Source organism: Aulonocara stuartgranti (genome assembly GCF_965226115.1).
Source record: "Aulonocara stuartgranti genome assembly, chromosome: 3".
Taxonomy (NCBI): Eukaryota; Metazoa; Chordata; class Actinopteri; order Cichliformes; family Cichlidae; genus Aulonocara; species Aulonocara stuartgranti.
The window spans coordinates 68,095,168-68,119,425 of record NC_138941.1 but is presented as its reverse complement, the minus strand read 5'-3'; the positions used below and the strand labels follow the sequence as shown (position 1 = coordinate 68,119,425).

The 24,258-nt window shown below is 40.5% G+C and overlaps 1 protein-coding gene and 2 long non-coding RNA genes across 5 annotated transcripts in view; 1 reads left to right on the top strand and 2 right to left on the bottom strand.

Annotated features, from left to right (window-relative positions):
- LOC309694596 (junctional adhesion molecule-like) overlaps positions 1-24,258 on the bottom strand; it is a 271,132-nt gene that overhangs the window by 26,225 nt on the left and 220,649 nt on the right. The window lies entirely within an intron of this gene.
- LOC309696543 lies at positions 8,448-12,881 on the bottom strand. The gene is made up of 3 exons (XR_014273531.1): positions 12,617-12,881; positions 11,609-11,718; positions 8,448-10,036 (listed from the first exon to the last, which is right to left on the bottom strand). It is a non-coding gene; the product is annotated as an uncharacterized lncRNA (long non-coding RNA).
- LOC309703001 lies at positions 13,581-16,116 on the top strand. Of its 3 annotated transcripts, none has more exons than XR_014275825.1 (4): positions 13,581-14,099; positions 14,485-14,663; positions 14,885-14,966; positions 15,495-16,116. It is a non-coding gene; the product is annotated as an uncharacterized lncRNA (long non-coding RNA). The 3 variants fall into 3 exon arrangements; XR_014275826.1 differs by having other exon boundaries at positions 13,607-14,099; positions 14,523-14,663; XR_014275827.1 differs by lacking the exon at positions 13,581-14,099 and having other exon boundaries at positions 14,350-14,663.

Here is a 24,258-nt window from a genome sequence, read left to right as displayed (position 1 = left end):
TAAAATAAGACAAGCAGTGCTTAACCAGTCCAGGTCAACTCAGGCATTGGACAAGCATCAAACCATGAGACCTTGTTCACTTTCTGATAATCATCACCAATGTTCCCTCTAAACTGCGCGTGTGCTCAATTGCGCACTGCTGGCACGGTGTCTGTGCAGAAAAAATCTGTGTTGCACATAAAATAAAATTCTAACCGGAATTGAAATTAAAGTAAATACGTTAACAATTCTGTTTTGCAGTGTTAGTCAGTAAGTGACTGGCTGCTCCAGTATGGGATTAGAACAATGGCACCTCATCCCATAGTCCAGCCAATCACGTGATTCAAATTTGTATATGCGCAGCTAATCAACGTCGTTGACAGGCTATGACAGCGTCCTTATGTGCCGACACCGGTGTTTTAGCTAGCAAAGTGGCGTGGCTAATGTGGAGTGAAGCCACATTAATGACAACGTGTACAACCATTGGAGATGTGAGCAGGACAGATGGAACAAGTGACGTAAAAAGAGTGGATTTTATACCAGTTTTCAAATTGTGTTGATAGGCCACATAAAAAACAGAGTTGTGATTGTTACGAGTTCAAAATTGGGGATGGAGACAAGAGAAAAAACCACAATAACAACACTGTACCGGCCAGGTTAAGTCAAACGATGATTTTAATGATCACACGCGTGGGAGATGGACACTGTATGCAGACAGCCTCAGATCTCAAAATGGTGGAGCATTGCTCAAACACTGTCCATTGAATTGAATTGGATTCAAGATGGCGCCTGTGTGTTCGGCACGCCGTCTATCGCTCTCCTTTATTTGTTTTGTTTTATATTTTTTAGTTAATTTTGTGTTACATGTGTGTTGTACTTTTTCCTATGATCGCCAGACATTATTGGAAATAGGTTTATCCATCCGGATGTCTGACCGGCCTGAATATGACAGCCAAGGCTTTTTTCCTCCCTATCTGGAACCAATACCACCGTACTGGCGTTCCCTACCACCGTCACCGGATCTGCGGAAGCGACGCAGGAGACGGGGTAACCGTGGAGGTCGTCTTGTGAAGCTGAAATCCTGGATTTCTCATTTTCCCCATGAGCTCCGCTGCATCCGCCGCTTTTGTCCGCAACTATTGGTGCCATTGCGTGCCTTGGATCCGGTGGACTCCTGGCTGGTTCCTGTTGTTGGGTCTTTCGAAAATGGTCCAGCAAAACTCTCTCCTCTACGGCATATGCGCTGGCGCGGAGTTGACAAGAAAAATCTTCGACCGGTGGATCTGGTTGCTAATACCTCGGAAGTTTTGGACCCAGTCCCTCTCAGGCTGGGTCTAATAAATACCAGGTCGGTGGTCAACAAGACCTTCATATTGAAGGATTTTTTTCTCTCTCGTGTTCTGGATTTACTCTTCTTGACTGAAACCTGGATTTCTCCCGGTGAGTTAAGCGCTTTCATTGAACTAGTACCCGCTGACTGTACCTTTTTTAATGTTCCGAGAGCTTCTGGTCGCGGAGGAGGGCTTGCTGTTGTTTTTAAGGCTCACTTGGACTTGAAGCAGCTTTTCCCTTCGTCTCGCTACACCAGCTTTGAACTCTGTTTATGTAAACTGGGCCACTCGCCTTTGTTGTTATGTGCGATTGTTTATCGCCCGCCGAAATATAACAAGGTGTTCTTATCAGAGTTCTCAGAGTTTCTTGCTGATTGTGCATCACGATATGACCAGATCCTCGTGCTTGGTGATTTTAATATTCATGTTTGCTGTCCGGGGAAGCCCCTGGCCAAGGACTTTCTGGACTTAGTGAACTCTTTTAATTTTGTCCAATTTGTTAGTGGTGCCACTCAAGAACGTGGTCACACACTGGACTTAGTCTTATCTCATGGTTTATCTGTTTGCAATGTACGGGTTGAAGATGCAGTATTTTCTGATCATATGCCTATCTTATTTGATATTGCTCCTTCTAACGCTTTTGCAAATCAGGCTGCACCTGCTCGATGTTATCGTGCCTTTGGCTCTGATTCTGCCGAATGGTTTTCTATACTGTTTGACAAATTTATGTCTTATGCCCCTGAGTTGCCCACTGCAGATGACCTACTTTTGTATTTTGACTTTGCTTGTAAATCTGTGCTTGATGTTGTTGCCCCTTTGAGAGTAAGAAAATGTAAATCTAAGACTAGTCCTTGGTTAACAGATCATGCCCGAGCTATTAGAAGACAATGTAGGAAATGTGAAAGACAGTGGAAAACAGACAGATTGCATGTCTCCCTGGAAGCCCTAAAGATTAGTTGGAAAACTTATCAGAGGGCAGTTAAGGCCGATAAACACCTACTTTTCTCAACTTATTTCGGCCAACTCTCATAACCCTCGTGTTTTATACAATACGATTAATTCTGTACTTAACTTGGAGGGTTACAACCTTTTGCCGTCCTCTGAGGCTATGTGCAACAAGTTTATCACCTTTTTTGTGGACAAGATTGCTAGCCTGAGGCCTCTGATTCCACCTATTGTTGATCCGGCCATGCATGCTCCTTGCTCAAGCTTATTCCCTGCTTTTGCACCGATTTCTCTGCGTGACTTAGAGGAGTTGGTGCTACATGCTAAGCCCTGTGGCTCCCCAAATGATGTTGTTACTCCCCGCTTTCTCCAAAAAGTATTTCCCATCATTGGACCTTATATCCTGAAAATTATCAATACTAGTCTGTTAACCGGTCAAGTTCCTAGTGGGTTTAAACATGCAGTCATACACCCCTTACTTAAGAAACCTGGCCTTGATAGTTCTACTATGTCAAATTTTAGACCTATCTCCAAACTTCCCTTTTTAAGCAAGATCTTGGAGAGGATTGTACATACCCAACTGTTGGATTATTTGAGCGACTCGCAATTGTCTGAAATTTTCCAATCTGGTTTTAAGCCCTTTCACAGTACGGAAACAGCTCTTGTTAAAGTTATGAATGACATTCTTGTTGTTACTGATTGTGGTAAATATGCTGTGCTTGTCTTATTGGATATGACAGCTGCATTTGACACAGTGGACCACGACCTGCTGATCTCCCGCTTACATCACTGTGCGGGAATTTCTGATCTGGCATTGTCATGGATAAAATCATATCTTTCCGAAAGGAGTTTTTGTATCAAGCTGGGGCTGGCCGCTTCCTCTGTGGCCCCTCTGCTTTGGGGTGTGCCCCAGGGATCTATCCTTGGGCCATTACTTTTCTTGCTGTATTTACTCCCCCTTGGTGCGATTTTTCGTAAACACGGAGTGTCATTTCATTTGTATGCCGATGACTGTCAGCTTTACTTACCTTTTAGTCATTTGGATACCTCCCCGTGTCAATCACTGCTTGACTGTCTTAGCGATATTAAATTATGGATGGCAAATAATTTTTTGAATTTTAATGGTCGCAAAACGGAAGCAATTTTATATGGCCCGCATTGTTCTACTGATTCTCCAGATGTTGATTTTGGTGATTTGACCTCTCATCTGAAAAGTTCAGTCACTAATCTTGGTGTTAAACTTGATTCTGCGCTTACTTTTGAAGGTCATGTAAGTGGGGTGGTAAAATCAGCTTTTTATCACCTCAGACGCCTGTCGAAGGTTAAGCCTTTCCTTTCCAAACCCAATTTGGAAACTCTTATTCATGCTTTTATCACCTCACGTCTGGACTATTGTAATTCCTTTTTAATAGGGGTCGGGTCGGGCACCTTGTCACGCCTGCAGTTAGTGCAAAACGCGGCGGCGCGATTTTTAACCGGTAGTAGGAAATTCGATCACATCACTCCGGTTCTGGCTTCCTTGCATTGGCTTCCCATTGATTTTAGGGTTCGTTTTAACGTCCTTTTATTGGTTTTTAAATCTTTAAATGGTCTGGCTCCTGTGTACTTATCTGACTTGCTGAAGCCACATGTTCCTCCTCGCTCGCTCCGTTCAGCTGAGCAGCTGCTGCTGTAGGTCCCTAAGTCGCGGCTGAAATGCAGAGGAGACCGTGCCTTTTCAATTGCGGCTCCGATGCTCTGGAATAACCTTCCCCTCCAAATTAGACAAGCGTCATCAGTGCAGGTCTTTAAGTCCAGATTGAAAACCTATTTTTATTCCCTGGCTTTTAACTCTGTAGGAAACTGACACCTTCTTATTTATTTTATTGTTTGTAATGATTTTATGGTATTTTTAATTTGGTTGTTGTTTTGATCTGTGTTGTTCAGCACTTTGGTCTGCCTGGTGTGCTCTTAAAGTGCTATACAAATACAGTGGGGCAAAAAAGTATTTAGTCAGCCACCGATTGTGCAAGTTCCCCCACTTAAAATGATGACAGAGGTCAGTAATTTGCACCAGAGGTACACTTCAACTGTGAGAGACAGAATGTGAAAAAAAAATCCATGAATTCACATGGTAGGATTTGTAAAGAATTTATTCGTAAATTAGGGTGGAAAATAAGTATTTGGTCACCTCAAACAAGGAAAATCTCTGGCTCTCACAGACCTGTAACGTCTTCTGTAAGAAGCTTTTCTGTCCCCCACTCGTTACCTGTATGAATGGCACCTGTTTGAACTCATCATCTGTATGAAAGACACCTGTCCACAGCCTCAAACAGTCAGACTCGAAACTCCGCCATGGCCAAGACCAAAGAGCTTTCGAAGGACACCAGGAAAAGTATTGTAGACCTGCACCAGACTGGGAAGAGTGAATCTACAATAGGCAAGCAGCTTGGTGTGAAAAAATCAACTGTGGGAGCAATCATCAGAAAATGGAAGACATACAAGACCACTGATAATCTCCCTCGATCTGGGGCTCCACGCAAGATCTCATCCCGTGGGGTCAAAATGATCATGAGAACGGTGAGCAAAGATCCCAGAACCACACGGGGGGACCTGGTGAATGACCTGCAGAGAGCTGGCACCAAAGTAACAAAGGTCACCATCAGTAACACACTACAATGGCAGGGAATCAAATCCCGCAGTGCCAGATGTGTTCCGCTGCTGAAGCCAGTGCATCTCCAGGCCCGTCTGAAGTTTGCCAGAGAGCACATGGATGATACAGCAGAGGATTGGGAGAATGTCATGTGGTCAGATGAAACCAAAGTAGAACTTTTTGGTATAAACTCAACTCGTCGTGTTTGGAGGAAGAAGAATACTGAGTTGCATCCCAAGAACACCATACCTACTGTGAAGCATGGGGGTGGAAACATCATGCTATGGGGCTGTTTTTCTGCCAAGGGGACAAGACGACTGATCCGTGTTAAGGACAGAATGAATGGGGCCATGTATCGTGAGATTTTGAGCCAAAACCTCCTTCCATCAGTGAGAACTTTGAAGATGAAACGAGGCTGGGTCTTCCAACATGACAATGATCCAAAACACACCGCCCGGGCAACAAAGGAGTGGCTCCGTAAGAAGCATTTGAAAGTCCTGGAGTGGCCTAGCCAGTCTCCAGACCTCAACCCCATAGAAAATCTGTGGCGGGAGTTGAAAGTCCGTGTTGCTCGGCGACAGCCCCAAAACATCACTGCTCTCGAGAAGATCTGCATGGAGGAATGGGCCAAAATACCAGCTACTGTGTGTGCAAACCTGGTAAAGACCTATAGTAAACGTTTGAACTCTGTTATTGCCAACAAAGGTTATGTTACAAAGTATTGAGTTGTATTTTTGTTATTGACCAAATACTTATTTTCCACCCTGATTTACGAATAAATTCTTTACAAATCCTACCATGTGGATTCATGGATTTTTTTTTCACATTCTGTCTCTCACAGTTGAAGTGTACCTCTGGTGCAAATTACTGACCTCTGTCATCATTTTAGGTGGGGGAACTTGCACAATCGGTGGCTGACTAAATACTTTTTTGCCCCACTGTAAACGATGATGATGATGATGATGATGATGATGAAACTCTTATAGCCTCTGGTGCCCCCACCTTATCATAAAAAGCCTAAACATTCACATGCTTTCTCTCACACAGCGCCTAAGCTACGACCTTGGCTCCCTGTTTATCTGCTCCTGCTCCAAAAAAAAATCCAGTGTTTGGTTTTCTTCCAGAATATTGTTGTTTATATTTACTGGGGGAAGAAATGGTAAAAACAGCATTTTATAAAGAAAACGTTATAAAGCACTCTCCGCCTGAGAGCAAAGACAAAACCAAAACACCCCACCCTTTCCCATTGGTCAAAAAATGTACCATGCCGACCAATCAAAACATGGCATTTGGTTGTTAAGAAACGGAAGTTGTTAAGAAGAGGAAAATTTAGGAGTGACGGCAGTGTTTTGAGATGTGAGAGAATTGCAACGTTTAGCGCAAATCTTGTATAGTTAGTGTGTAGTGTAGTCAATAGTTTTGTTGTGTGTGTCAGAACAATGAGGCGGCTGCTAAATGTTACGGGAGTGATACATCTCCTGTTGTCAGGCCTACAGGTATCAGGCTTTTGATGTTCTCCTTTATCTCATAGTGGACAGAAATTATTTTTTGGAGAGGCACAAATAATTTGTGTGGCATCAGATTTGATGCAGAACGCCTGATTGTTCTGTAAATAGTTTGAAATGTTTGTTTTAAAAAAATCCCTTAGCAGCATTTTTAGGTAAACAGCTGCAAAAATCTTTGTTGTTTGCAATACTCAGTAACTTTTTTGAAGAAGTAACTATATAATTAATTGCCCAGCATTAGTCTTTATATATTGTATTTTGCAGAGAGAGTTACAAAGTTTCAAAGTGGCGCTCCATGAGAGTCCTGTAGACGAGCAGCAGCACGATCCTGCATTGCAACTGCAAACCGCCAACAGCATGTTTTTAAGAAAAATCAAACAAATTTTCCTTCAAGATCATTTTAGTTTTTAATTAGCTGCAGGATCCTTCTTCAGTGTGAGTGGAGAACAGCCAAGTCGCCTCCTGTGATAAACCTCCACATGTACCACTGAAAACAGTTAAATTAGTTTGAATCGGAAATAATGGCTCAAACTACTTGTTCTGAGACCATTTCTTTATTTTTCACACCAAACTGTTTAATAAGATAAACTCTACACAGACTTCATCAAATATAACTAACACTTTAACATTATCAGGATTTCATAATACAAACTTCAAATCAACAAGAAAACAGCTGCAGAACATGTGGATCAAAATTCATTAAAAAAACAACATGTGGACTTCAAGGACTAAATACACTAAAGTGAAAGGAGGAGCAAAAAATAGAGGTTTAACAGAATTTGAATTAAGTAAAAGTAGTCACCTGTGATCTTTAAAATGGTTCTGATGTGTGCTGCTGTTTTTAACTTTCAACATTTCTTTGCTGCCACTGTGAATAAGATTGTGTTCTTTGCCTAATTGAATGAAGGTTACACTGACTCACTGGTTCATCTTCTGGTACAAACTGGTATTACATGGAAGTACAGCCCAAAACCAGTTTAGCTTGAGTTTCTTTTTTTCTGGACATAACGTCACGGCAGGTGTTTTTTCAAAGCTGGTGGACAGATTTAGTTCATTTTTGAGGTTTTAAGAGCAACTGCTGTGAAAATATTTGTAGTTTTGGGAGAAAATGATTTAAGAGAAGATTTTACCTCAGCAAAAGATTAAATATGAATGAAGGATTGAAATTGCATATACATATCTATACATGCAGCTTCCTAAATGTAACATTCAGGATTATTCACTGCAGCCCAAGTGTGACATCAGCTGACACTCTTTACAGGAGATTCCATCTGAACTCTGTGGAGCCTGATCTCAAGGTTTTTAAGTCTGAGCCTGAAACCAGAAGAGGATCTTTCTCTCTCTTCAGATTCATTGTGATCCAGTGATTTCAGTCCTGCATGATCAGGCTGATGTTTGCATAGAGCAGATAATGAAGTGAAGGTTTTTGCACATTGGTAACAGTGAAACAGTTTATTTACAGTGTGAAATCGTTTGTGTTCGGAGTATGAACTGAGATTCCTGAAGCTCTTGTCACACTGGTCACAGCTGAAGTTCACTTCCATGTGTGTACGTTCATGTTTGTTACGATGACCTGATTGTGAGAAGCTTTTGTCACAGTGTCTGCACTTGTATGGTGTCCCTCCTGCAGTGGTGAAGGATGACCCACACTGGTCACAGATGTGCTTCTTGACCACACTGTGGAAGAGGTCATGTATTTTTATAGTATTTGGTGTGTGGAAGCCTCTCCCACATTCTTTGCAGTAGTTCATTTTGTCTCCAGTGTGTCTACGTTGATGTGGTTTTAGGTCCCGTTCGTGATTGGAGGTTTTTCTACAAAGGTCAAAGAGAAACGCTTTCCCACCACCACAGTGACGACTGGGTTGAGAAATGGATCCATGTTCTTTGCTCCACTCCTAAACAAAGACATTGTAAATCAGGGAATTCCTTCAACGTTTTTATCCTGAACGTCGCCTGAAATAAAAAGCATCTCTGCCAACGTCCAATTACATTTTACTGTTTATATTACAACACTCAGCTTACTGAGTGAAAATGAGTCTTCATTCATTCAGTTCATTCAGTATAACTCCATAAGTTTACTGATCAGACTTTTTCCAAACAATCAGGTTAAAATTACAAGATAAAAAATCAATACATCCTCACAGTAACTGCACTTCTAGAGTTACTTTCTGGAGTGGATCTGTTGGTGCTTTTTCAGCTGATTTGGAGCTTTAAAAGTCTTCTCACACAGGTCATTTATAAGGTCTCTCCTCAGTGTGTTGTTGTAACTGTGCATCTATTGTAAACAGTTTCCCACACTGATCACAGCAGGAAACATCAATTCCAGTGTGAATCCGTAGGTGAATATTTCGGTACTGTTTGTCACTGAAACTTTTTCCACAAAAGTCGCAGCTGTACACGTTAATTCCAGAGTGGGTAACTAGATGCCTCTGTAAGTCGCTATTTAGAGCAAAAACCTTACCACACAACTCACAGTTGTGTGCTTTAAATCAACTGTGGATGAGTTGGTGTTTTTTTAAGGTTCCAGACTGGGTAAAAGACTTTCCACACAACTCACAGCTGTAAGGTTTAAATCCACTGTGGATGAGTTGGTGCATTTTTAAGTTTCCACCCTCGGTAAAAGACTTTCCACACAAGTCACAGCTGTACGCTTTAACTCCACTGTGGAGGAGTTGGTGTTTTTTTAAGGTTCCAGACTGGGTAAAAGACTTTCCACACAACTCACAGCTGTAAGGTTTAAATCCACTGTGGAGGAGTTGGTGTGTTTTTAAGCTTCCACCCCCAGTAAAAGACTTTCCACACAAGTCACAGCTGTATGCTTTAACTCCACTGTGGATGAGTTGGTGTGTTTTTAAGCTTCCAGCCTCTGTAAAAGACTTTCCACACAAGTCACAGCTGTACGCTTTAACTCCACTGTGGATGAGTTGGTGTGTTTTTAAGTTTCCAGCCTGGGTAAAAGACTTTCCACATTCATCACAGCTGTAAGGTTTAACTCCACTGTGGATGACTTGGTGTCTTTTTAAGTCTCCAGCCCGGGTAAAAGACTTTCCACACAAGTCACAGCTGTAAGGTTTAACTCCATTGTGGATGAGTTGGTGTGTTTTTAAGCTTCCAGCCTCTGTAAAAGACTTTCCACACAACTCACAGCTGTAAGGTTTAAATCCACTGTGGATGAGTTGGTGTGTTTTTAAGTTTCCACCCCCGGTAAAAGACTTTCCACACAAGTCACAGCTGTATGCTTTAACTCCACTGTGGATGAGTTGGTGTGTTTTTAAGCTTCCAGCCTCTGTAAAAGACTTTCCACACAAGTCACAGCTGTACGCTTTAACTCCACTGTGGATGAGTTGGTGTGTTTTTAAGTTTCCAGCCTGGGTAAAAGACTTTCCACACTCATCACAGCTGTAAGGTTTAACTCCACTGTGGATGACTTGGTGTCTTTTTAAGTCTGCAGCCCGGGTAAAAGACTTTCCACACAAGTCACAGCTGTACGCTTTAACTCCACTGTGGATGAGTTGGTGTATTTTTAAGTGTCCAGAGTGGGTAAAAGACTTTCCACACTCATCACAGCTGTAGGTTTTCTCTCCTTTTCTTCTGTGAGGTTTGTCGGCCTCCTGGGAGCGCTGACTTCTTGCTCCATGTTGGTCCTGCAGTGACAGAGATACAAACAGAGGCAGTGAGTGAAATGCAGTCGTGGAACAAACTGAAACTCCCTCCATTGGTGGAATCAAACATGTCAACAAACACATTGTTGGTGTGTTTCCACCACCTTCTGGTGGCAGTGTCACATTACAATGATATGCTACAATGAGAGTTGTAATGAAAATGACATTATTGAAGAAATATTGATCAGCAGAGAAAATCTTTTACGCATAAGAAATTTCAAGTTCAACTGATGATATTGTTGTTTCAATGTGTGCTTATAAAAAAGATCTTTGTATTTTCTTGTAACTTCTGTGGTTTCTGATTCGAATGTAGATTCTGTATATATGGATGAGCCCAGGATGCAAAAGATAAAGCTGCTGTTATCATGTTTTTAAAAACACACCAGCTTTCAGTAATATTCTAACTAGGGATGCAACGACACCCATTTTTCCAAACCGATACGATACCGATACTTGGATCTGAGTACTTGCAGATATTGAGTACAAAAAACGATACTTCTACCACACACAAGTTAAACTTAACCAGTAGTAAAGAAACGACCCCAGACAACTCTTTAACACAAACGAAACGTTTACTGAACACATCACAACACATCCCTTTTTTAAACTCAAATAATATTCCAATTCCTTAACCAAATGAAATACACTGTACTGTATAAATGAAATAATTCCCTTTCAAATTATATTACACAACCCAACTTATGTTATCACCTTTTGGTAAGTGACTCACTAATATACACTCCAAAACATGTTATATAAATCCACTAAACACACAATATTCACACATTGGCCCCACACACACTCACATTCACACTTGTTGCAGGCCTGTTTGCTGCTCACGCCAGATGAAGGAGAAAAATCCTCTTCTCCCCAGTAAGAGCACAAAAGTCTGACTTACAGTTCCGTTGCTCGGTAGGTCACCGTTCACCAGTCCCACACTAAATCCACTCCACAGTGGTGCGACCGTTGAAACAAAAAGTCACTTCACCCACACTCTGTTGTGAAGCTCTCACACGGTTAGCTTTCTAGTCACACACTCTTTTGTGCTAGTTAACCTCAGTAAAACTAGCCGAGTCTCTCACTTTGGTTCAGCTAACCTCGTGCATCTCTCTATGCCGTTCTCTTCTCCTCCTCCATTGCAACAGATACACAGGTCCCGTTTTATGATACCTTCACGGGCCTCCAGAAAATTAGAACTCTGAACAATATTTAAACTCCATTCAGAGTTACATACCATAAAATAATATTTTATGATTAACATAACAGTTTGATTGCTCTAATTACCTGTATTTACCTTGTGACATATTACAGGGCAAATTACATTCTGGGTACAGTTACATCACATAACATCAACTGTGAACACCTTATGTTACAGTGGCGTTTAAGTTCATGGGAATTATGAGTATCTACTCCCAAATTCCCATCCGGGCTACATTATTATCGGTTCATGGTATCGCTTAACTTTTACGAGTATGAGTACACACACATTTTACAGTATCGGCCCCGATACCAGTATCGGTGCATCCCTAATTGTAACTGTGATATTTTTCTCACCTTTTGTGTTGAAGTCATTGATTGTTTCCTCTGTAGTGGCTCAGCTGAGTCCAAATGGATGAAATTGTTCCTCCGTTGCACCACCAGACTCTTCTCCTCCTGTTAATCACCTGGGACACACACACACAGCAGGACTTGTAAAAAGAGTTTTGATAAACACAATGCTGGACAGCAATGCTGTCATGTACACAAATATATATATATATATATATATATATATATATATATATATATATATATATACACTCAACAAAAATATAAACGCAACACTTTTGTTTTTGCTCCCATTCCCCATGGGATGGACGTAGAGACCTAAAATTCATTCCAGATACACAATATAACCATCCCTCCCAAACAGTGGTCACAAATCAGTCCAAATGTGTGGTAGTGGGCACATCTGTTATATTGAGATAATCCATCCCACCTCACAGGTGTGCCACATCAGGATGCTGATCTGACATCATGAGTAGTGCACAGGTGTACCTCAGACTGCCACTCAGATAATTAATTAATTACATGTGTCATAACTATTTATTTAATTAATTAATTCCAATTTTAATTAATTATTGACACATTTAATTAATTATTTAATGGTGTATTTAATTAATTCATTATGGCAGTCCTGGCGTTCCATACATTCCAACACAGTGTGTTTGTTTTGATTCGTAGACCCTGAAAACGACGCTGCGCTCCCACAATGCTTTGCGGCGTGACGTCAACTCCAAAGCCCTATGAAGTCCTATTCTAAAGGCTGATTGCCCTCCCCCACGCTTGTACCCGTGGCTTCCTGTCCTGAGGGATGGCTCTTCTCCTGCCCTGCACCCTTTGTTCATATTCAAAGACTATTTTTCTGTATGTATTCTTACCCCATAGCAACCGCCAGATTATAATGTTGCAGACAATCACAAACTCTACAGTCTGTCTAACTCCAGTGTATACCAAGCAATCTATTATTCTTAACAGCAACAACATAAACTGAACCCACATTAAAGTTGGCTCGGTGCTTACCTTTATATGAGCCCACAAACCGAGAGAAACTCCGTGATGAATCTGAAAGTCTTAAGAAACAGATCAGGGAGCAGAGACCCACGTGGTTCACGCTGATCTCGGCTACGATCCAGGACACAAGGGTGTGCAGATCGATGCAGAAATTAATCCCAACGTTGGCAGTGGTATATGTTCCTGTAAGTTTACTACTTTACTCCCGTTTCATGAAAAAGCAGCTCTCTCTGCTCGACTCCTCTCCTGCACACACACTTTGCTCCGCCGCCTTTTCCGGCTCTGCTGTGATTTGTTGCTGTGCGGTCACGTGACTAAGCAGACCAACGTAACCACGTGGGGTGTTATTTCAAAAGTAGCGCCTATCTCCTTTTCCTAAGCTCTTTTTCTTGCCCTCGATGGAAACGTCATCGTGGGAAGGAGATTTGCTAAGGACTCAGGGAAAGAGAGGACCGGTGCTGAGAATTGGAACAGCCTTAGGCTGTATCCCAATTCAGGTTCTGTAGCCCTAATGTACGCAGCCTTAACAGTCCACAAGGGCCTCAAACAAAGCTGTATGAAACGTTTACAGCGGTTAGTATCATGGTTGCTAGGCAACCTGGGCAGCGCGACGGAGATCGACCGGCATTTCACAAGCCTCGCACTTCCGGCCTTAGCGGTCTTTGAGTACTCAAACTCCAGTCCTTCTATGGAACTCCAAAGTGTTCAAAATTAAATAAATAAATAGGTCAAGATGAAATAAATAACTATGTGAATAAATAAGACACAGATATGTAATGTGAGAATGATATTGTGAAATAATGGAACACATTTTGAAAACAATGCTCATTATTGTGAAACATATTACATTCTGCTATATATATTTTCTTATTATTGTGAAATATTATTTCATGGTCATTATTTTTCACAATAACAGAGATTATTCCTGAGGCATTTTATTTATTTCCAGCCGTTTATATTCCAAAATGACCTTTTTTCAAAGTCAGTCTTTATTTCAAAATCCCGTTTTTCCCGATGGTCTATTTATTTCATAATGCGACTTTTCAGCAGAATGACTTTGTCTGTCAATCAAGAAAGACAGGGCGGAGCCAGTTGTGTGATTGGTTGCTCCTTTACTCAGACATAAGTAATAGCACATGAATTGTCGATTTAGGTTTAATGGTGCAATGCATCTCCTATGCAGCTGGCGGCAGTATGCAGCTCAAAATAAACTTAAGGCACCGACAAATGCAAAACACTGGGCGCGAATAACGTTACAGGTGTATCAATTCTTGTGAAGGGCATGGCTGCAGGAAACAAGTCCGTTTCTGAGTTACTCAAAGAACTTGCTAACCGCTTAGATTGAACGTCTTCACCTCAGTCTGCGTATTGCAGCAGTGTACTGGAGATGAAGTGGTCCCTGGTCCAAGTTCTCATCACAACCGCACAGTGTTAACGTTAGCAAATGCTAACGCTATCACAGCTAGCTCCACTCCATGAAACGCTGTTCAGGGTAAGTAACGATATGTTATTATTGCTTGGTTAGTCTGTCTGTCTGGCAAAAATGAGCTTTTTAATCAGTTTAGTCACAGATTTTTTTTAATACTGTTTTTTATCATAGCAAAGAATTCTATAAATTAGGTAAGAGAAAATAATTGTCTTCTGGGTTAATGTCTGTATTACTATTTACATTGTTGTAGGTGATAGTTATTCATGACTGTTTTAAAGTGGCTTATCTTCTGTGCTAATATGGAAGACAAGTAATCTATGTGAAAGAAAAGAAAGCAATTTTAGTTCAACGTAGTGATTTTGTAAGTGGGTATAATTTGAAAATGCTTTTACTAGTACAGTGGATGTTCTTTAAATATTTAACATTTAAAGTGTGTGTCACTTTACAGACTCCAACTTCAGTTTTGGTTTGGTCTCACCGTTGTAGGTCATAACACAAACAAGTCGTCAAGTCAAGCAGCTGAGGAAAGGGCTTAAGGAAACCATGGTATGGCCGCTTCTGACAGAAAGATCAGACATCATTCCTCCTTTCTTACCAAGGGAATCAGAGACTGCTCCCTGTTGTGAGGTAAGGTCAGGTCACATCTTTTAACATCTGAATAGTAAAGCTATTTGGTTAATTTATGAAGGATGAACATTAATTGTTGACACAAAACACCAATATACTGTTTTGTATGCGTGGGTTAGTTGAACAGCTGGGTTACATTTAATAAAAATACACCTAATGTTGCTGATGCTCTTAAGACTACAAGATAAGTAAAGCTATAAAATGACTGTGGCCTGCCACAGAAGATGAAGATGAGGAAGAAGAGGAATGCTCTCGAGGATAAATGCAGAGTGGCAGGTTACCTTCGGTCCTTCATTGAAAATGGTAAGTCTGCTGCGATAGGTATTTTGCCATTGGTTTTCTCTGATTATACTTTGGTAAATTACATACAGTCCAGTGATCTTGGGTCATTAACAAAGTACACTATAGTAGAGCTGGGCGATATGAGATTTTTTCATATCACGATATTTATTTTTATTTATTTTTTTATAAAAAGGACAAGAGCGGTGAGGTCTATCGCAATAGTTTAATTTTTCTATTGAGAAAAAGTTATTTCGCAATACATATCGTTCTATCGCCCAGCTCTACGCTATAGTATAATTTTGTTTTGTTATTTGCTCCATGCAATACATAAGAGTGGTGGCATTATCAGTTGCACTAGAATTGTATGTAGACTACTTTTAGCTTTGTTAACATAAAAATATCTATAAAAGCTACAACAGCAATTTGAGTGGGGCAAAAATGTCTGGTGCCCTGTATGTAAGTGGTCATCTTTTATGGTATTTCTCCATAAAAGATTCAAAATAATGAATATAGGATGTCATTATAGTTTAAAACAATCTTCTGTTGCAGCATCTTGTGCACAACAAAAAGCCCTCATCAAGTTTTGGACAGGATGGGAAGTCTTGCCGAGAAATGACTGTGGAAGTGGTCAACAGCAATCTTCCAAAGTCTTCCACCGGTTTTGAAGTACTACGTCTTCCTGCACACTACTGTACCTATGAGTCATTTCTAATGGACATTCAGGTGTGTCTCAACTCTACTGACTCAGGTTTTGGTCTGGTTTACGATTGATTCCATAACCACATGGTAAAATTAGACCATTTCTTCTTTCTTGCATCACATTACTGTACTCGGTGTTCAAAGAAACGGACAATCTAGTGAGTTCTAGTTCTTTTTAATACACTTGACAGTGAAAAATACAGAGTACAGGTGTGCATTTATGGCTTTTTTAATATAAACTGATGAAGAGTTCAGATATCAAAATCAGTTGTTCACTATACATTATAAATTACACAATATGTTTTGTTTATACTCGCTACTGATACAAAAAAAATTTCTAGAAAAAATTATTTGAATTAAGATGTTACACTACTCTACTGTGTTCATTGTATTAAATCTGCTCAGAGTTGACATGTACTGTATATCCAACCAAGAAATGAATATCATTAAAGTGACAGCTGTATAAAACAAATCCTGTTTTATAGCCACTCACTGTTTTGTTGAAAATGAAATTGGTTATGCTGTTTTGAGTCAGTATTAGCTACAAAGCTGTAGAAATTTAAAAAAAAAAAAATCCTCCTGACATAGAAACTGATTAAATGTAATAATGTCTTTCTACAAGTGATTTTGAAGTATTGGTAGCACAGCAGGGTCTTGTTCATTCAGTGCATCTGGGAGCTGAATCTCAGGAATGGTGATCTCATTTGATGGGCAGCGATTATGTTGTCCTGTCCAGTCCACACCATAATCCTCATCAACCTGAAAGAGCATGCACATGTTTTAAATCTAAACTGAAGAGGTGTTTCCTGCAGCTGTTCCTAGATGGACTTATTGAGTCTGCCAGGGCCTATGTGAGTTGCTTAGGCATTGGCTACCAACTAATTATTCATTCACCCATTCTAGGTCAGGATTGGTTCTCTTCAGGTATAACAAATTTAACTTTGTTTAAAGTATTGCCATCTATACCTGACAGGTGGGATAAAAGAGAATGGCTTGGGAGGCGCACAGCAAATCTCAAAGTTTTCCAATTAATGCTGAAAGAACCAAGGATGTAAATGTATTCTTGTTTTAGCTTTACCGAAGACACCAGAGAAAGTATATCTATAATGCTGGTGAAATAGACAAAACCATTTCAATAAACTCGCTATTTAACATCAACCTTGTTATGCGTTATCAGAGAACAATCAACTGCAAACAGCAATGAAACATTCAACTATGTACTATTTAAAGCACTAATGACCCTGTTGTCTAACAAGATGTGATAAGTAAGTAGACTGTGGAAAGCTGGTGGGTCTACTCTCTGTGTAAAAGGTTCCTACAGGCTCCACTGACCCCAGTCTCCGAGTTAACACACTAACAGCTAACACTGCTAAACGTGTCTCAACGCCGAGATGGCGCCGATAGCTTTAGCCGTAGCTGCCCCACTTAGTTTAGACAGTAACAAAAAAAAGTAAGCGATAATAATTCATTGTCAAACGTCATAATTAAGGTCAACACCTAAACAATGCTGTGTACAGAATCACACAGGTGCTCAATTACAGCATAAACTTACCTTAGACCATCCTCCGTCATTTTCCTCCTAATTGTGCTCGGAGACACAGAAAATGTATCGGCAATTACCCCGACGGTTATCCCGGACAGCACTAAAGTCCTGAGTGCTGCACCGGGATTTCTAGACGTGGACGGCCAACATTTGAAGACTGTTCTTCCTCGGCGTATTCCAAACGAACACGGTGCTGAATTGATCTTAAACCTTTGACAATGCTGTCATCGATGCGAACATCTTGAAGAGCAATTATCATCCCAAGCATTTCAGAAACATCTAAACGACTCAAAACAGTATCTACAGGTAAATGATCCCTCTCTATCTGATTTGCTTAAATGAGCAGAACTGGCTGAAGTTCACACCAGTCCGCCATCCTCCGTGACTTTTGACCTAGCACGCTGTTGCTAGCTGCAGTAGCCGTCCGCGGAGCCGGTATCCAGGAAAACTAGTCGATGGTAAACGATAAGCCAATAGGTGCAAAGGTCCAGCCCACTTACATTGATTGACAGACAAAGTCATTCTGCTGAAAAGTCGCATTATGAAATAAATAGACCATCGGGAAAAACGGGATTTTGAAATAAAGACTGACTTTGAAAAAAGGTCATTTTGGACTAAAAACGGCTGGAAATAAATAAAATGCCTCAGGAATAATCTCTGTTATTGTGAAAAATAATGACCATGAAATAATATTTCACAATAATAAGTAAATTTATATAGCAGAATGCAATATATTTCACAATAATGAGCATTTTTTTCAAAATGTGTTCCATTATTTCACAATATCATTCTCACATTACATATCTGTGTCTTATTTATTCACATAGTTATTTATTTCATCTTGACCTATTTATTTATTTAATTTTGAACACTTTGGAGTTCCATATTCCTCAAGGGTCAAAGTGTCATGCAACTTTTCCATGCCCTCGAGGACTGGAGTTTGAGACCCCTGCCGTATGGTGTTCATGTTGTTTTCTACCCCACAGTTACAGCATGTCTGACTGCCTGTTCAGCATATGCAAAAATATATGATGAGTGATGACTAAGGCCTTCCATTATGGTGTTTGTCATCACATGTCACAGACATCTGGATGATCATTTGGAATAAATAAAATACAAAAAACGTATTAAAGGATAAAATGCAGTTTCAAAGCAAATCAATTCATTTTCAAAATATAAAATTCAATTTCAATTTAGTGATGATCATTTTCAAACCATAAATTCAATTTCAAATTAGACTAATTCAAATTCAGTTTTCAAAAGCATTTATTCAAGTTACAATTCAGATTCAATCTGAGCAATTCAAATTCAAATTGAACTTATTCAAATTCAGTTTCTGATGTCACAGATTTCTGCCCATATACGCGTACTCAAAGACCGCTAAGGCCGGAAGTGCGAGGCTTGTGAAATGCCGGTCGATCTCCGTCGCGCTGCCCAGGTTGCCTAGCAACCATGATACTAACCGCTGTAAACGTTTCATACAGCTTTGTTTGAGAGAAATGAAGGAGAACATATTTTGTTCATTTGTTCGTTTGTTTCTACACGAGCTTTGTGTGATTTAATAAGTATCTGAGGCTGAGACCACATGACTGTAAAACATGATTGTTGGGCTTCATTTCAATTATGTTGTTCATGAGACTAAAGTCAGTGTAAATATAATATGGCCAATATTATAGTTATTATATTAATCATTATTAGTTATTACAGCAGTGAACTTGAACAATTCACGTGAACAATTCACTTTTATGGTCACATGTGCAGGTACACTGGTACAGCACATGTGAGTGAACTCTGTGTCAAACACTGAGCTTCAGTAAAGATTCAAGTTTCAGTTATTTATATTTCCCATCACCATAAATCTTCACTCAAAGACAAGAATCTTTTACAGTGTATAAATATGTATAGCTGTATCATATGTAAGAGACAAATAATGTTCATTTAATTTGTTGGCATTACTAAATTTGGCTCAATGCTTACATATATGTGCAAAATGAAAATGTACGAGCTGTGATAACTGTTTCTGATAAAATGAAGAGTAGACTGATATATGAAATATTCCTTTATTGGGTGAGAAAATCAGACCATGTCATAACTGCTTTAAGTCATACAGAATAAATATCAGAGCCTTAAACATGCTGACTTCTGCTAAATGGGTCAAACTGGGCAGAAAGTCTACAAACATATAACATCCTTATAGAATATGATGTAACATTATAGAAAACCCACAAAACGCTACGTCCAGATGAACAGATTCAACTTTTGGAGATTTACTTTGCTGGATGATTGAGAATGCATCAAGACGAAATATTGTTTGGTCTGGGTCTAAACAGAGTGCATTGTGTGCATAGCTGGATTGGCCATCGGGCATACCGGGCATTCGCCCGGTGGGCCGCTGGCGATTTTTTGTTTTTATGGGCCGATGGATTTTTTTTATTTTTAGGAAGGGTATAGATAATGAAAGGTGTTGGATTGGCCAATTGGTCATGATCGACTCTGGGCTGGACCAATTACAGCCGAGGAGGCCGGATGCACCCTCCCCCTTGTTTAGCAATCACGTGATTTTCGCGCATTGCATGCCGGGAACTCGTGGCAAAACAATCCAAGTACCGCATCAAATGCAAGCGTTTGCAGCGCCGCAAAATGTTCATTCTCCGGTTCTAATACCTTCTTGTTTTTTCTTTGCCGCACAAAAAAGGAATGTACAAAACAAAAGGAGAACAATGCCGGTCCGTACAAAGACAGACTCGACGAAAAGACAAAGAAAAGATACGAGGAAAAAAATCAAAGGAGTGAAAGTGTCAGACCCTTACGAGCACACAGAGGGACAAAAGACATTAGCGTGCTGCCCAACTTTCACCACGCTCATATTTATAATCATACGGTTCTTGGAGTGAGTGCATACACTCATGAAGTTTAGTAACTTCAGGTCACTGCAACAAGCCCAGGTACAGTTTACCGACGGATGGGTGCAGGACCTTGAAATGCACCGTGTAGAACGAAAGACCATCGTACGAACAAAGGTAAGTTTACCAGTCTCACAAATCGTCGTCATAAATACACATTTGTTAACCGTTTATTAATATAACCTTTGAGCTCAACGGTAATTAATTAGTGGAAATAATCTCTGGTAGCATTACAGAAATGTAGCAGTGACAATAATATTGTATGTTGTAATCGCATTGGACAATTAGTGATACAAAACAACTGTTTTCTCCTGTGAATAAAAGTATGTTTTTGTCAATGTACCATGGTAATAACAGAAGCGAAACGTAATATTGTGTCAGGAAAATTCACTATTTATGCATAATAAACAAAGGAGCATAGCGCCACAATTTCTGTTCAGCTCCAGACTTGCTTGTAACCTATATCACCAGTTATGTTAAGAAAAATGACGCATTAACTACAACAAAACTCTGACCTTTGTGGGAATGCTTGGAGCAGACTAACATGTGAGCTGGAGTGTTCGGGGACGTTATATTTGGTATATCCAGACCATCCGTCGGCTCTTACTTCGGAAACATGGCTTAAAAATGTCTCTTCAACGATGTAATCCGATAAAAAAAACGATCTCTCTACCCGTCGGCTTCCCGTGGCTGTCATGCGACCGACTATTGAAGTTAATAATACAACAGCTTCTTGCCATTTTTTGGGTTTCTTTTTATTGCTGTGTAACTGAGTTCAATTGAAAGCCTGCGTGCGCTAGTACCTCTTGCCACAAGTTCCCAGAATCCTTTGCGGTTTAACCCTGAATGACGTCAAATTTTCAATCTTTATCCTGGTAGGCCGGTCTATAGTCAAAATCCCCGGGCCAATTTTTTGTCCCAGTCCAGCCTTGATTGTGTGTGACGTCTTCTTTTGCGCATGCGGGCCGCTTTGAGGGTTCACACTAGAGCGCGTTTGCTGTCGCATTTTATTTATAGTGTGAACAAGCAGACAAAAAAATCAGATTTGATCAAAAAATCGGAATTAAGCATTAAGACCTGCAGTGTGAACATAGCCTAATTATTTTCTCCCCTCTCTCTGTGGGCGCTGAGTCCAGTGTCAGCTTCAGAAATATTCCCCTCTGAAACCCCTTGGTGTGAGGAACTTGTTTAAAATAAAACTGCTCTTCTCTCTGGGCTGAACCTTGACAGTTTTAGACAGCTTAATTTAACCGCAGCTATTTTATCTCTCACATGAAACTTTGAAATCACTTCTCAACCAAACAGATCATGCAAAAACAAGAACAGAGAGAGGGGAAAAAATGGTTTCAGACAAACACACACACACATGCGCACGCAGCAAAAATCATTACAGGACCAGTTGGAGTAGAAAGCTGAGAGACACATACTTACTAATCACACAGAACTGCTGAGGACCCAGTTCGCTCACAGATTTCAAAAGCCTTAGTGATTATTATCCAGCATTAGTATCTGAACCTGGAATCATTTCTATGGAAACTGAATTTTATGTAAACGTTAAATTTAATCTGATGCAATCAGGTTTAAACTCACGTTCTGTTATTCACTGAAAATACAGACATTTAGAACAAACTAAGACCATCTGTGGTAGAGGAAATGTCTGCTGTGACTGCATCACTCTGCTCAGCTTTGTTGTTATTCAGCCTCTGCATGTTTACCTCTGCAGGTGAGTTTTACCTGTCAGGAGATAAATGCCATTTCAATGATAGATAAAGACAAAGAAATTGAGTAGGATTATTTCATATTCATTCTGTTGGTCTGTGTGTGTGCAGGCAACATGAGCCTGCACACATTAATTTTGTGATAAGTGATATTATTGAAAATTCTCTGTGTGTAAGTACAGTTTAGTGCTGTCTCATCATCACTCTGATTGACTGCTGTAGAAGTGAACAGTGTTACTTTGACCTTTAACCCCGCTGCGCTGTGTTGTTTCCTCTTTTTCAGATCACAAAATCATCACAGCTGAGTCTGGACAGGACGTCACTCTGACATGTCAAGCTCAAGCTCACATCGTCATAGTTGTAGAGTGGAGCAGAACTGACCTGGAAGATGAAAAACTTGTCCTTTTATATCAGCATGGATGACTTGTTCCAGATTACCAGCATCCATCTTTTGAGAACCAGGTGGATCTGAAGGACAGACAGATAGCTGATGGAGATGTGTCTTTGATTCTGAAGTGAAGAATGTGAGACAAGATGATGCTGGAACATACGAGTGTAATGTCATCAAGAGAGCTGGAAAACCTTTGAAGCTCATCAGTCTGAAAGTTGGTTCTCCAAGTGAGTGAGGAGTGTTCAGTGTGTTTGAGATCTTCGGCTCTTTTAGCTGCGCTGCCTTATTGCTCCTAAATAGCTCTGTTTTCACAATCACTGAGATCCTTCTATTTTAGCCCAGCTGTGAATGATCTGTATTGGTAGTGTCCCGATTCGAAATATTGAGGCAAAGAACAAACCAACACTGGCCCAGAAGAGTTCACTCAAATGAAGATTTATTGAGTACATGTGTGGGAAGATGTACACTGCAACTCATCAGCATAGATCTTCTCCAAACAACTCAATTCAGAATAGTTTTATTCATCTCAGGGTTCAGCCCCTTCTGCGTCACAAATGTACATAATTATGCTTAAGTTACAGTAAATCATTGTGTGGCGGAGGTGTGGTCCGGCGCGCGGCTGCAGGGGAGGAGTGGTGCAGTGGGCTCAACGGGGCGGTGCTGGTAAGAACAGCTGATGGCGGTTTGGACTGATGGTGGTTTTCCTTCCCTTTATATAGTGAGGCGGAGAGGAGCGGAGGGAAAGGAAGCTGGGGAAACCGACCGCTGTCAAACGGTGTTCTGCTGTAATTCTGTGGACACTCACAATAAACGTGCATCTGATGATAACGACCTGTGTGTGGGTGTATCTGTGCCTAGCGTGTGTCACACATCACTTAAAAATAGCTAAAATAGACAGAGATGTTACTCTTTCCAGTACTTTCTTCCATACATCGTAATTAAATTCATTCTCCGAATAGCCCCTGGGGACTTTACACTTTCTTCACTCTTCTTCTGTCACTTTTTACTAGGCAAGCTCAACTGCAGGTAGAAGCTAAATGAATTCAAGGCCTTTGCTTACAAAGGTCTACATTTAAATCATATTTGTCTGTAAGCGTGAATGCTGTTTTAACCTTCCATTGCTCCAAATCACCTTACACAATAGATTGTGAAGACATCGCGCTTCACAAAGCTTGAAACCTTCAATAGACTGAGAATCAACTCTTATGAGCACAACTACTGATGTGACGTTCTTTATCGAGGCTTCGAAGCTTGTGTCGAGTAATGGAGGGGGCGTTTCTGCGATGCGCGTATCGAGGCTTGCTTCATTTATGGGAGGAGCTGAAAATGATGACGTCCGAAGCCTCGCTGCCCGGCTGTACCACGTGACTGGTTCATGAAGTGGTTCGAACTTTGCCGCGAGATATGACAGCGATATAAACCCCTCAGATTTCATTCAAAATGTAGGTGTTTGATGGAGAGTTGCAGTTAGTGAGAGTTTGGAGACAGTTTGGAGGTTTATGAGAGTGAGGAGAGAAAGTCAGGAGAGAATGGAGCCAGCTAAGAAGAGGAGGATGTCCTCCCCTGTGTGGGAACATTTTGATCTTATTCCTCCCAACAAGGTATGTAAATTTCTACAGAAGATGTATTTTCATAATACTGATGGTGCAATACAATTTATGTTAAGCGGCTTTACTTTTGTACAAGGTGAAGTGTTTGCTATGTGCCAGGGAGCTGGGATATAACAACAACACCTCATCCATGCTTAGGCACTACAGAGCTTTGCATGAGAATAAGGAGAACACCGATTGTGGAGCAAGACCAGGTGAGCCATCAAATGCCATGATAATATAGCATGCTGTAATGTTACTAAATGATATAACAATATTATACAGCTATTATAAGTTACGTGTGTGATATTTATATTTGTGCTTTATCTTTATTGTCTTTCCTCAGGAAAACAATCTCAAATAGATGAAGACCTGGTTAGCATGGTGATTGAGGACTCCCAGCCATTTAGCATTGTGGAGGACAAAGGATTCAAAAGATTTGTTAAATCATTAAATCCTAGCTACGTTCT